Source organism: Megascapheus bottae, chromosome 6 (genome assembly GCF_031878675.1).
Source record: "Megascapheus bottae isolate mThoBot1 chromosome 6, mThoBot2.hap1, whole genome shotgun sequence".
In the NCBI taxonomy this organism is placed as follows: domain Eukaryota; kingdom Metazoa; phylum Chordata; class Mammalia; order Rodentia; family Geomyidae; genus Megascapheus; species Megascapheus bottae.
Genome location: NC_143514.1, coordinates 58,770,132 through 58,785,204, shown reverse-complemented (window position 1 = coordinate 58,785,204; position 15,073 = coordinate 58,770,132). Strand labels below are relative to the sequence as shown.

The 15,073-nt window shown below is 49.0% G+C and overlaps 1 protein-coding gene across 2 annotated transcripts in view; it reads right to left on the bottom strand.

The window, feature by feature from the left end:
• Rims3 (regulating synaptic membrane exocytosis 3) overlaps positions 1–14,498 on the bottom strand; it is a 38,931-nt gene extending 24,433 nt beyond the window's left edge. For both annotated transcript variants that reach the window (XM_090335109.1, XM_090335110.1), the window contains exon 1: positions 14,219–14,498. The gene's annotated coding sequence lies outside the window, so the exon portion shown is untranslated. The remainder of the gene's footprint in view (positions 1–14,218) is intronic.
• Positions 14,499–15,073: the final 575 nt, after the last annotated feature.

Here is a 15,073-nt window from a genome sequence, read left to right as displayed (position 1 = left end):
AGGGTCATTGAGGATGTGACTAACTGCAGTCATCCTGGAATAGCATTCCTGCCTAACCTATTGAGCATCCTTATAGAGACCATAATACAGAGGCCAAGGGAGAGCATACTGTGACAAGGGAATTTAGAAATGGGAGTGACGTCTCCACAAGCCAAGGAATGTTAAGTATCACCAGCTGCTACCAGCCTTGAGTGAAAAAGCTAGCAAGAATGCAAGGCCCTAAGTTCACCTTTAGTGCTAGCCCCCATTTTTTAAAATGGGTGGGATGGTGCAGGGAAGAATAATCTCACTGGGTGGCTCATGCCTGTAATCTAGCTACTCAGGAGGCTGAGATCTGAGGATTGTAGTTTAAAGTCAGCCCAGGCACCAAAGTCCGTGAGACTCTTATCTCCAATTAACCACCAAAAAAGTGGAAGTGGCACTGTGTCTCAAGTGGTAGAGCACTAGCCTTGAGCTGAAGAGCTCAGGGACAGTGGTAGGCGCCAAGTTTAAGCCCCATGACTGAAGGAAGGAAGGAAGGAAGGAAGGAAGGAAGGAAGGAAGGAAGGAAGGAAGGAAGAAAGAAAGAAAAAAAAATGAACAACCTATCAACACTTTGAATTCAGGTTTCTACCCCCAAGAACCAAGGAAGAATTTCTGCCGTTTTGAGTCTCCTAGTTTGTGGTACCTTATTAAAGCATTGCTGTTGATAACCTGCTCGAGGCCTATCTTTCACCTTCTCCCTCTCTGGCTGTGAGCTGCTTGGAAATAGGAAGTGTGTTGTCTTCTTCACCCCAAATCCCTAGAACCTGACACACAGCATGCCTCTGCCAAAAACTGTTGAATGAATGAATGGCAAGCACAAACTACTAACAGTATTTATAGATAGATAGTAGAATTATGAGTCATTTTAGTTCCTTCATGTGACATATTGTGTTTTCTAAAAGTTGCTACTTTAGAAACTGCATCAATCCTATAATAAAGAAGAAACAACAATAAATATGTTTTTCTTTTCAAAACATATATTAAATAACAGACATTTCTACAAATGTCCATTTTGTGAACAGGGGAAAGTTCTACTGCAAGCCTGCTAACTGCTTTTTATTGATTAATTGATTCCTCCTCATGTTGCTAGAGTGCTTTTCTCAAGACTGATTTACAGAACTTGGGCTCTGGGTCCAGGCAAGGTACACATCCTTCTTGGCCATCTCCACCATCTTACACCTTCTCAGAGCCTGTGACATCTGGCCAGATGTGGCACCTACCACCTGATGGGCTTCTAAACTTGGCACCTACGACCACCCACTTTAGATCATAACCAAAAAGAACAAGCAAGATACTGACCATGGCTTCACAAACTGAACTGTGGATACACCTGAGGACCTGGGTAAAATGCAAATTTTGATTCCACGGATCATAGATGGAACTTGAGGTTCTGTATTTCTCACAAATTTCCAAGTGATGCTCATGCTACTAGCCCATGGGCCACCAAAGGCACCGAGAGGTAAAGACAAAATACTCTGCTTGGCTGGACACTGGTGGCTCACGCCTGTAATTCTAGCCATTCAGAGGGCTAAGATCTGAGGATCACAGCTCAAACATCTGACCGGGCAGAATTACCCATGAGACTCTCATCTCCAATTAGCCAGCAAAAAGCTAGAGATGGAGGTAAGGCGCAACTGGTAGAGCAACCTTAGTCACACACACACACACACACACACACACACACACACACACACACACACACACACACCTCTACAGATGGATGGAGGAGACCAGAGAAAGCATCATGAAGCACACTGCAGTGCAACTCAAAGATATGAGGAGACAGAGATAGCTCTACACGAAAGCCATAAGAACTACTAGGAAGGTTCAGAGGACAGAGGGAAGATTCAGGGGCTGAAGAATAGAGCCATGAAGTTAGAGCAGAAGGGGAGTGTGATTGTGGAAGAGAGGGCTAGAAAATTATACTGGGAGCAACCAATGGAGGATATCTTCAATCCTGTAGAAGTAAAATCTGACAAGATTTAGGGTAATGCTTTACAAGATCAAGCTGACACTGAGTGCACCATCAGAAGACAGCTGACAGCAGGAAAAGCAGCCATGAAACTGCTGCTATAGCCACACAGATGGGAAGAGCTGCACTGCTGACATGGCTGTGTGAAGAGGAAAGGGTGATTGGGAGTCTGAAGTGGAGCTAATGCTGCCCTGAGGTGGTGGTGAAGGACCAGAGTTGAGAGGAGGGGAAAAATGGGATCCCAGGTGGCTTATGGGAAGGACAGAGGTAAGAGGCAGCATTGGCAGAGCCTCAAGTCCCAGAGGATAAACGTGGCTTGAGGGGAAGATGAGACTCCATTTTAGTCATGACACATTTGAGATAGAACTACAGATTTTGCCTGGAGATGTTGGGCAGGTAGTGGATCCACTGAGCTCAGAGAGCCAGGTAGGCAGGCAGGAATTGAGTGTGTCCCCAGGAGGGAAAGTAGGGTGTGGAAAGGAAGTGGAATGTCCAGAGGAGAGTGGCCTGTAGGGGTGAACCTGTCCATACAGGTTAGGACAGGTTGGGACATAATACTCGCAGTTAGAGAGAAGAGGAAAATAGAATCTGCCAGAGGAAGAAAAATCAAGCATTCTGGTAAGAGAACTGACAGACAATGCCAAGGACATATAGGTGGACGGCCAGGCAACCGTACCACACCCTGATGTGGGGGACCAAGAAAAAGCTGCCCTAAGGTAGGAAAGGAGACACTAGGATGGAAGAAGCACAGGCCTGAGGGGCAGAGCTTAAGTGGAAATCGGTGTTTAGGCTGGTGCAGACGAGGGCTGGGTACTGTGGGAAAGTCTGGACCATCCCAAGAGCCCAAAGGCCCTGGGACTCCCAAGTACCTATGCCAGCTCAGCCTTAACACCGAAAGGGCAACATGCACACTCTCCTGTGAATGCAGAACTCCAGGCCAGTGCAGAAATAATAAGGGAAGAGGTCCTTTTGTTGTTGTTTTGGTGGATGAGGAAAGGGCCTTGTTAAATAGCTCAGGCTGGGCTTAGATTTGCTATGTTGCCCACCCTGCCTTTGAACTCAAGATCCTTCTAACCTCAGCTTCCCTAGTGCTGGGATTACAGACATACACCATCTCATTCCTGTTCAGCAAGAAGACTTTGAATCAAAGTTGGTGGGTACTTAATTTATCATCCAGTTAGGACCTATTTGAGGGGGAGAACCACTAACCATCCCACCAGGACTATAGGCAAAGGTGTAAATAAGGTCTGCCCCAGCCAATGATAACTATAAAGCCACTTTAGCCGTCGGGGCTGCTAGATCCCAAGAGCTACCTGCTTGGTTCTTCTGCCCCCTTTTTCTAGGTGAGGTGGGAGAAACTGACAGAGCAGGGTGGAAACAAGCAAGGTTGTCCTGAGAGTGGGGCTCTTGCAGAAGGTATTGGTCATTGGGGTAATGGCTCCCCCTCACCAGAGCGCAGAAGCCCCAGCAGGGCTGGTGGCAAGACAGCACCAAGGAGAGCGGTCGGTGCTGGCTAGCTCCCTGCCCTCCCTCCCACCCCTCCCCTCTCCTTCCCTCCCGCCTCCATGAGGCTGATCAATATTTCATAGGGGGAAGGGGCTCCAGTTACCCGCCCCGCGCCAAGCCGGAAGGCGCCGCTGTGCTTGCTGCCTGCCCTGGGGGACTCTCCTTGCGAAGCCGGCTCAGACACCGCCCCTCCTGGAGCAGAGGCTCCCTGCACCTTCTCCATCCCAGGTCCCTTTCCAGGCACGCTACTGCCTTCACTCAGCCACTTAGGCAAACCACTGAAGCAGACACATGCTGAACAAAGATGATTCCAAACACAAAACAACAGGCACACACCACACCCCCGTCAGGACACCAGACATGCATGCAGCGCTTCCCCCCCTCCCCCCTCCCCTCTCTCAAATAGGTATTACAGACTCACATTCACACATTACACTAAGATGTAGTGACCACAGATCCCCATGTATGTCTCACAGAAAGGAGACCTCTAAAACACACACACACACACTCCACAGGAAAACTCCCTTTGAGAACCTCAGAACTATAGTGTGTGGATGCATTCATCACAACTATGCTATACACATGCATGCAGGCACACATGTGCGTGTACACACACACACACACACACACACACACACACACACACACACACACGAGCCTCTACAGAGTCTGCCATTTGCTATGGGCCAGTGTCCCACCATGAAAGTGACTAGGCTAGGGGCACACAGGATTCTCCTGTCTTGCTTCTCTGATGATTGGGCCCTGGTGGTGGGCCCTATGGAGAAATCTGTTATGCACTCTATAGCCTCTTGGGATCTACAGCCTCATCCCCAGAGCAAGCAGTCTACGGCACAGTGAGGTAGGGAAAAGGGGAGGGGAAAACAGAATAGGGACCCCTGAGAGTCCAAAGCCTCTCCATTTTTCTGGCCCTGGGTCCTAAGCTCATGAGCATGAAGCTCCAGAGACTGCCTTGCCCTCACCTGTGGCTCCCAGAGCCTCCGTGATCCCTGGGACTCGGGCCTCTAGGAAGCGCCAAGGCCTGTGCTGTGCACAGGGACCAGGAGGACTGTGAAATTGAGGTTCCTGCTCCCCTTAGTGTATCTCAATCCCAGCCTCAGAGATGAGGATACTCCAGATACGCCCCATAACAGCCCCACCAAATAGGTTGATGGGACCATGCCATAAATTCTTCTCTTACAGGATAATTATGGAAGGATTCTCCAAAAGAAACCCAAGCCACGGCTGCTAGCATGGCTCTACTAGCAGAGCACGTGTCTAGAATGAAAGGAAGAAAGAGATGGAAGGAGGGAAGAAAAGGAAAGGAAGGAGAAACGAAAGGAGAGGTGCAAAAACAAAAGGAAAGTGGAAGGGGGAGAGAGGAAAGCGAGGGAGAAAAGGAAGGAGAGAGGGAGGGGAAAAAAAAAAAAGAAACCCAAGCCAAAGAAAGAATTCCCCAAGGGCAAAGGGGGGCAGGCTAGCAGAAGACCTGGAAGGGATGATTTCAAGAACTGCTAGGTAGCTCATGCCTGTTATCCTAGCTACTCAGGAGACTGAGATCTGAGGATCATGGTTCAAAGCCAGGCCTGGCACTAAAAAGTCCATAAGATTCTTATCTCCAATTAATCACCAGAAAACCAGAAGTAGGGCTGTGGCTCAAAAGTAGGGCGGTAGCCTTGAGCTGAAGAGCTCAGGGACAGTGCCCAGGCCCAGAGTTCAAGTACCATGACGAACAAAAACAACAACAAAAACAATAGTTAGGCCAGTAGCCCAATTATCTGTGGCATCACTATGCCACTTTGCAATTTTGCACTATTCACAGAATGCCATATGTCAAACTATTATTTCTGCCAAACTCCATACTCCTCTACTGCACATTATTTATTATCTTTAAATGGACACTTTTAACTCAAATACATCTTTTTAAAATAGAATCTGTATTACTCCTGTAAACAGAAAGCATGATAAACTTTTACTAAATAGAAAATGGTAGTAAAGTACAGAAGGAAAAAAAAAAAGCTATATGATTATATTTTAGCAACATGAAGTTGCCAATCAAAGCTCTCAGATGAGGCTGAGAGCTCTCTGTTCACAAATGGAGGGTAGGCGTGTTGGGAAGTTGTGAAAAACACACTAGTGGCTCCACAGACACCTCTTTCCTGGGACAACCTGGAGCTTGCTAGACTTGAAAGGGAATCAAGTTTTTCATCATGGGAGTGGATGTTACACAGTGGCAGGTCCAGGAGCTTCTGAAGCGCTCTTGAGTCTCACGGAGAGTACTGTGTACTCCACATGCTTGGACACTCGCTTGCCTTGCTCATGTCTTGCAAGAATGGGGCACCGTGACCAGAGGGCACCCTATTGCTACTACTCATTCTATAATAACAACTTTTTAAAGTGTTTGATCTTTTCCTATTTACAAATTCTCACCAGAGCGTTCATTTAATAGGAAACTCATAGTAGAAATTATCTTCCCCAATTTTTTAATGAAAAAATTAATGCTCAGAAAGAGAGACTTGGAGGCTGGGGGTGTGGCTTAGTGGTAGAATGCTTGTCTAGCATGCATGAAGCCCTGGGTTCGATTCCTCAGTACCACATACACAGAAAAGACCAGAAGTGGTGCTGTTTTTCAAGTGGTAGATGCTCAGGGAGAATGCAAGTTTAAGCCTCAGGACTGAAGAGAGAGGGGATACTTGGCCACAGTCATATAAGTGCACAGGGTAGACAGATGAATAAGAGGCCTGACCCCTCTCCATACCTTTCCTATTTATCTTTGCCTGTCCTGTAGCCAAGAACCTTTTCTCTGGGCTTGTCCTTGTGCTGGTGAGTGGGGAAAGAAGGCAGATGGAAACACCTGGTATTGGCTCATACTCCCAGAGGACAAGTATGTAGCCAAGATTAAAAGCTTTCACTCTTGAGTCACACAGCTGTGTGTCTCCAGTCTATAAACTCCACCTTTTTGAACCTCAGTTTCCTTGTCTGTTAAACAATGATGGGAATATTATATGCAACAACATATGTAGCCAAAGTAAATGTTCAGAAAAGGTTTATTGTCAGGAAAGTTCAAAGAAGAGAATCAATAGAATGATGAACAGGTGGCAGATGGAATGGGCAAGATACGATTTGTCATCAAGGAAAGGGGATGAATTAAGTCTTAGGAGAATAAAAACAATTTAGCAGTAAAAACAAAAAAAAAAAAAGATGAGATTTCTCATGATTTTTTTCTTTCTCTCCATTCCAAAGAGAGGCGAGGAACTTTAGTGTTTCCCCCCACATCTCTCTCCTTTGTATCCCTCCCTCCCTCCTCCTCTGCAAATTACACATGGCAGGCTCTTCAGAGTCTGTCTTGGCCACTGTTACCTCAAGAAGTCCTCTTTAAGTCAACTCTTTCCTTGTCCCCAGGTGCTGTCCACATGGAAAGCAGGGACTCAGACACACCTGTCTGTAACGTCTGATACTCTAAGGGCTCCAGTTGTCTTTTAGTTTTTGTATAACTACCAAAAATCTTTTCCAAGAGGAAGGCACCAATAACCTGTTCACATATCTGACTTTGAGCTCCTTCCCAAAAGGCTTCAGTTGATTGGCCCAGGGTGGGCACCTGACTCACTCAGAGCCAATCATATTGTATCCCAGGAGTTTGGGATTGGATCTGTGTTCTAACTCTGTATGGGGCTAAAATTCAGAGTCACATGCAGAAACTATGTATCTTGGTACCCAAGAATGCAGAGAGCTCTAGTCTGTGAGACAGAAAGGCAAGGATGGCCAGCAGAGTGCAGAAAACCACTAATTCAAGTTATCTTCACCTCCCACCTTCGAAGGGTTAGCCTTTCTGAGGCTAACCATTTTCTTTCCCCTTGATTCCCAGGAATCTTGTATGCCCTTGTAATAAACCTTTATTACTGATGCTGGTTTGAGTGGATTTCTGTATACAAGCAAAGACCTAATTAGGACAGGCGAGAAGCTGGGAGCTGGAAATACAAAGATGAACAATCATAAAAAAAAAAAATCATTGTGCCTGCACTGGAATCCAGCTTAGCAGGAGACAGTAAGCAAGAGATGTGGGCTCTGCACAGATGTGGCAGAGGGAAGGTTGCCTAACTGCCCAGGAGAAGAAAAGGGCTCCACTCAGGCTTTACAGCAATGATTGCGCTGATTTTGGTGACTGAAGGATGTTCTGTGGAAACAAAGGAGGTATGGGGGGCATTCAAGCTGAAGGAACAGCAAGTCGAGGTACACAGAGGTACCAAACAGCCTATGTGTTAGAGGAACTGCCAGGTGTTCAAAGTATGCTGCGGAAGCAAGGGAGATGGGTGGACAGAGAGTTGGACCCAGATCATAAAGAGCTTTGAATATCATGATAAGAAGCACAGGGCTTTTCCTGTCAGCCATGGGGAGCTATTGAAGTATTTTAAGTAGCAGAGGATGACAAGGTCAGTTCTATGTTTTTGGAAGATGGCTCTAGGGCTTTATGAAGAAAGACCTGGAAAAGGCAGGTCTAGAGCCACACAGGACAGCTAGGATGCTGCAAGATGGTGCACCTGGTTTTTCATTCACCCCCAAACTCATTGTGTACCTACTATGTGCTAGGGTGAGGCATCATGGTGGTTCTGTTCTGAACCACAGAATGGACAGGCAAGTAAGAGAAAGAGATGATAAGAAAACAATTCAAGGGCCGGGAGTTTGGCCTAGTGGTTAAAGTGCTTGCCTAGCATGCATGAAGACCCGGGTTTGATTCCTCGGCACCACATACATAGAAAAAAGCCAGAAATGGTACTGAAGCTCAAGTGGTAGAGCTCTAGCCTTGAGAAAGTCCAAGGACAGTGCTCAGGCCCTGAGCTCAAGCCCAGGACTGGCAAAAAAAAAAAAAAAGAAAACAATTCAAGTGGCTACATATCATGAAGAAGTAAAAGGTTCTACGGAGAGGTGGTATTTAGTTCCTGGTTTTTAGACTTCCCTGTGGAAACAAGGGAAATGACAAGAACAATGTTGGAGTCTGTATCCATGTGAAAGGTAAGTAGGAGTCAGCAGAGCCCCAGGAGGAGGGGCATGCATTCCAGTATCAGGAACAACACTAAGTCTTGCTGGGAATGGTGGAAGGCAATGCAAAAAGGTAGGCAAGGAGCAGAATACACAGGATTTGGGAGACTGCATCAGTGAGTCTGGATTTTATTCTAAAAAGTCCTGGAAGTCTTAAGCAGGGAAATGACACAACCAAACATTTATCTTTAGAAGACTCCTCAGGCTACAGTGTGAAAAAATAAAAATGAAACAAACTGTGGCAAGAGCAGAAATGTAAGGAGCTCAGGTAAGGAACCTATTGTCCCTATTGTTGGGTGAGAGACAACTGTGTTCTGGAGGGGGGGGGGCAGGAAGGGTCCAGCAACCCTAGAAAGGTATGTAGAGGAGCTGCAAGGACTCGCTAGGCTTGGCTGTAGGCTGTGGGGGCGACCAGAGGGAGGCATTCAGGAGAAATTCCAGCTTCCAGCTTGAGCATGTGGGTGGGTGACGGTGATAGAGATGAGCTGGAGACCCTGGAAGCAGAGCAGGTGTGGGTGGTGGAGCTGGGGACCTCAGTTTGGACCTGCATCTGATTGTGTCCAGGATGCATTTAGATTCACAGATCCTAAACCCAGAAGAGAGCATTAAAGTCAGAGTGGTAAATGAGATGATCTAGAGGGTGGTGAAGGATACAGAAACGCAGTACGATGGATAAGAGGTTAGCATTGATGAGCCATGGGATAAACAGGACCTGGAGGATGGGGTGAGGGTGAAGTAGCCAGAGGTTCTAAACTTGGCAAATCAGAACCAGGAAACCCAAAGGTTACCTTCACTCAGTCTCTGGAGGCATCTGACTTTAAATCCACATCTCCAGCCTACCCTCAGCCCAGACCTTCTCAGCTGCAAGTACCCTCCCTTCCCCCTCTGTACCATCTTTCCTCAGAACACAGCCAAGTTCTTCAGGACTGGCTTCAGATTTCTCCGTGTCCAGTGCAGTCATCTTTCTTCCAGTTGGTGGGTTTTGTTTGTTGGTGCCAGTACTAGGGCTGAAACTCAGGGCCTATGTGTTGTCCCCTAGTTTTTTGGTTTTGTTTTATTTTTTGCTCAAGACTGGCCCTCTACCACTTGATCCACATCTACACTTCCAGCTTTAGGCTGGATACATGGAGATTACAGTCTCACAGACTTTCCTGCCCAGACTGACTTTGAACCATAATCCTTCTATCTCAACATCCTAAGTAGCTCGTATAAAAAGGCATAAGTCAATGGATCCTGGTTCCTGGCTCCAACTTGCCACTTTAACTTTAGCCAAATGACCTTAGGTTTCCCAGCTTGACCATGGAGACATCTATAGCATGGACCCATGTCTTAGGACTGTTCCAAGATAACAAAGCACTTTGCCAACAACTGATAGATAGTATGTACTAAATAAGAGTTACTGTATTAGCACCCCACCCTCCTTCTGGCAGTTAGACCCTCCACTATCCATGTCCTCTGCTTGGGATCTAGTTCTATGTCTGTACTTCTCCTGGCTTCTCCCTTCAACTCCGTGATTTGTGGCCTGGGTAACAGACAACCTATTAGAAGAACAATTTTTTTTTTAACTATTAAGACTTTCAAGACAATGACCATAAAAAAATCAAGTATGGGACCCTTCTAAGGGTAGGGCCCTGTATGATCATCAACTCTACTCAATCTCCAACCAGCTCTGGGCCTAACCCAGGGTAGGTGACAGCTCCTATACAATGGAGTAAAAGTGCCAACTGATGTTAGGGATTTAGGATTTCCACCCAGAATTGCATTAATCCTTCCTATAATGAGGTTAACGCTGATGCCATTTTATAGCTGAGGACATTAGAGTTCAGATCTGGGTATGCCTTGCTCATGAATTGCAGAGTAAGGATGTGAGAACACAGGCTAGCCCTGCCTCTTACCCTCCGCTTCCCTGGGGAGGTTGGGAAAACCTGGTCCCATGGGCTGAGCTTCATCAACAAGGCTGAAATGCAGCTCAGCCCTGAGAGAGGGAGCTGGAAGGACTAGGACCAGCTCTCTCCCTCCTGGGGAGAGGCACATAAACAAGTGCTCCCTGGGTGCCACAGGGTCAGGGTAGGAGACAGCAAAAGGCTGTGCCTAGGCCATAGATCCCAGCCCACAAACTAGAAATCTGACTCTGCTTCTCTAATGATCCTTTAAGGACTGACAGTGGCTTCGGGATAATTCCCAAGACTCTCATATCCTGCTAGATCACACTGGCCCAGTTTGGCTGTCCCTAGGACTATTCACACCTTCTTTTTCTTCCCCACTACACCAGGCATGTTTTCATCACCATCAGGGCCCTAGACACACATTCCTTCCTTCTTTCCCTTATCCCTGATTTCTCTTCTCTTCTCTTCTCTTCCCTTCTTCTCTTCTCCTCCTCTTCCTCCTCCTCCTCTTCCTCCTCCTCCTCTTCTTCCTCCTCCTCCTCCTCTTCTCCTTCTCCTCCTTCTCCTTCTCTTCCCTTCCTTTCCCTTCCCTTCCCTTCCTTTTGCTTTCTCCCCTTCACTTTCTCCATCTCTCCCCCTTCTGCCTAAACCTTCCATCCTCCCTCCCTTCTTCCTTCCTTGTGGTACTAGGGCCTCTCCCTGTGAACCAAGGCCCCCTCATATGCTAGGCTAATAACACTCTACCACTTGAACTTCGGCCTCTAGCTCATCCCTATTTTCTTTGCCTTCTCAAGTTCTTGGCATTGTTTATGCCTCCGCTAAAATGTCATCTTCTTCAGAAAGCTTTTTCCACACCCCAGAGGGTAGGGAGCACCTTCAGTGATAGGTTCTGGGGCCTTCCTAAGCCCTTCTTTTCAATGCTTGTCATTTGTGCAATTACCTGTTCCAGGTCATGAATTCCAACACCATGAGGACAGGGGATGCCTGGCTCACAGGTCTTGGTAGCTCAGTGGGACCAGGTGGGCTGATTTACTCTCCAGAAACAGAGGCAGAAAGGCTTTGCACTCTATCTCTCTTCTTGCCACTCCTCCCCAATCCTCCTTTCTAGTATAGGCATCTTGACAAGCTGCGAAGATCCCAAATTTGTAAAGGGTGGAGAGTGTGTGTGTGTGTGTGTGTGTGTGTGTGTGTGTGTGTCAGTCCTGGGCTGGAACTGTACATCTGGCTACTTCATTTAATCACCTAATCATCTTCCTTCCATTTGGGGTAGACAAGTATGGGTGTAAATTATTCCTGTCTTCTAGAGGAGATGAAGTGGTAACAGATTAGAAAGTGGAGGATTTGAACCCTACTCGGTGTGATGCCTAAGTATGTCACCTCTTCTAGGCCCCAGACTCAACACCCCTGTGACCCACTACTTCCAGCCAGCTCACTCCAAGCAGAGTACAGTAGGTTTTAACCCAAGCCCTCCATCTACACACCCTAGTCCACAAAGCTCCTCAGTCAGGCCAGCGCTGTACCAGCATGGGAGACAGCCCACTGTGTGAAAGACGAGTGTTGACATCACCTCTCCCCTGGGTCAGCAAAATGCCACTGTGTGAGAAACACGAATAGAGGAGGCACCCTAATGGCAGCAAAATGCCAGTAAAGAGGCACTCTCTGTACCCCAAGTCAGCAGAATGCTGGCAGGAGAGACAGTGCCACAGTCAGCAAAAGGCCAGGGTGCTAGACACTTACACCTCCTTTCCTACACCTCCTCTCCCTGGGCCCATCACATGGGTGGGGTGCATAGAGTTCCCAAATGGGGCCCCTGGGGTGGGAGGGACCTCTGGGGCTGCTGTTGCCTGGGGGAGAAGCCTGTGGCTAGGGAGTGGGGGCAGACTCAGGTGAGAGTTCTCACATGGCACTAATGAAATCAACCACCAGCCTGCCCCCCCTTCCCTAGGGACCCTCCAGGCTCCAGCTGATGCAATGCCCAGGCTGGATAATTGTTTTCTTCACTCCTTAAAGGGCCAGCTGCTGTTACAGCTGCACACATAACCCAGACCCCCTGACAGACATCCCTTCCCTCCACCCCCCAGAGCTTAGCACCTGGGCAGAGAAAGGTGGAGCCCAGAGAGTAGCAGTGTCCAGCCTGGGCTCTGCAGAGTAAAATCCAATTAATGTTCTTAGATCAGGAGTATCAGCAAGCAAGGAGGGAGAGAGAATAGTAAAGACCGTGACACAGACCACATGCCCCAAGGGAAGGGAACATGGTCCCTGCTGGGTCCTCAGCTCCTGGTTCCTGCAATTCTGCCCCAGCAAGTATTTGGCATATGGTTGCTCGTAGTTCAGCAGTTATCTACTGAGTTCTCCTGCATGCCAGGCACTGGGCTAAGCAGCTCAAATCCATCATTTCATTTACTCGTAGTAGGTAGTTCTGTTTTATTGAGAAAGGCACAGAGAGGGGAAACATTTTTTGTAATATCACACAGCCAGAAAGTGGAAGAACCAAGATTTGAAGGCAAGTTTAATAGACTCTGAGCTGCAAAGGGTGGGATAGGTGTAGAACCCCAGGAAGTCTGTAAGTCAGGGAGTGACAGGAAGGGGATCTACTTTCCCTAAGTAAACTTGTGTAGGCACAAGTTGCATGGACGGCCTCCCTAGAAGACCCCTACCTAATCAGAGAATGCCCCATTAGTTGCCCATAAACCCAAGGGACAGTTGGCAGTTGCAAGATTATAGACTAACTGATGGTTGTTAGCAACAATGGAGATTGCTTTTAACCCCTTAGTGACCAGGCCCAACCCAGAAAGACCCCCACCCCCACTCCACACACACCTTGGCACCAACCCAGAGATCTTGATAAGTTATCTTGGTAGAGCTGGACCAAAGGGTAAAGGAATAGCTTTCCTCCTTCTCTCTGGGGCTAAGGTTAGACGAAACATTAACCCAGGCTCCCAGGCCCTGAAGGACCACATTGGAATTGCCCCTGGCTAGCAGTACCAGCCCAGGGCCCCTGCTTCTCTGTCCTCAGGTAAGAAAGGTATTGCCCATGTCAGTCAAGGACCATAGAAGCCATGGACTCTTGTTGAACTTCCAGGCCCAGGACACTGAAAAGAGACACACATGCCCCAGGACTGGGCTATCCAGAGAAGGTGATGGAGCCAGGGATATTACCCTCCCCATGAACAAGAGGATGTGCAAATTGCCCATGAAGAATCTTGCCAAGCCTTCCTGAACCCTAGGCTCTCCACCATGCTATCCACCAACTCTCTTTCCCAGCTTCCCAGAAGCCCCCTCTTTCCAACCTAAAGGCTAGAGTGAGCACCACCCCTTTCTTTTCACGGAGGGGGGGGGTGTCTCTGGGTACCACAATGGGTGGGTGTCACGTTGGAAGGAAAAAGTGGCCGCTTCTCAGCCAGGGCACAGGCAGGAGGGAGAAAGGCAGGCTGCCTTCCAGCTCCCTTTCCAGGAGGGATTTTAAGCACTTTCCAAAAATGCCATGCGAGGTAATGCTGTTGAAGACAAGGGCCCCAGGTGCTCTGAGCGTCAGCAAAGAACTCAAGACTCTGGGGCTCCTACCTCATTTTCCAGGCTTCCCTCAAGCACCCCCCTGCCCCTTGCCTGGCACAAGCCCCCGCCCCAGAGCCACCACACGCACCGAGCTCATCCTTGGGCCCCCGCCCCCCAGCTCCCGCACGTTCGCATCCCTACGTTGCTTCTTCACCGCACAAACCCCTGTAGCTCCGTTATCCCCCAGACCGCAGCCCCCTCCCCACGCCCACTCCCGGGCAAGCAAGGCCTTCAGACTTACCTGGAGGTGGGGCTGGGGTCCAGACAGGGTGGGGGGCTCGGCAGGCCTCCGCAAGGCGGGGCAGGTGCTGCCCCGGGATCCCGCCCCGCGGACCCGGCGGTAGGCGCGGCCCGGCCGCAGGCGGGCACCGACTCAGAGGAGGTAGGGACGCGGGGCGGGAAGGGGCGGCGACACACTCACGGGGGCATCGCCCGCCACCGGGCCGGGCAGCTCTCTCCGCCCGCCTGCGTTGCCAGCTCCGCAGCCGCCACCGTTCTCAGTCGCCGCCGGGTGCAAAGCCCAAGCCCCGGCTGGCGGGAGGCGAAGAGAGAGGCGGGGCCTGTGGGGCGGGACCTCTGGCTTTGGGGGCGTGGCTGCTTGGATGGGGCGTGGCAAACGGGGCCGGGTCTTGGTAGTGGGCGGAGCCTTGGAAATGCAGACCGCCTAGTTGGGGAGACCTAGGTGAGTGAGGCCTGGAAAGGGTAGGCCTGTAAGGAGCAGGGACTGGAGACGTCAGGCCTCTCTCCCTGTGCTCAGGGCGCTCTTGCCTCCTGCCTAGCCACCCTCCATCATCACTCCTGACATATGATCTGTTGATTCTTCCTTGTCTTTGGGGGACACCTCCCAGGACCTAACTGGCACTACTGTGCCCCCTGCTCTTTTCCTGGACCAAGCCCAGAAACATCAGAGGTTGAGAGAAAGGGAAACAACCGACAAATGTGTCCATGTTACAGAAGACAAAATGGAAGCTCGAAGAGGAGAAAATATTGGCCAGTGCACTGCTGTGAAGGAAAAATAACTTTACAAGATCCCCTTCAGACAGAGAGTAAGGGAGGTGAGTCTTGCCCTGAGACCTAAGTTAATCTACTCTCCCCC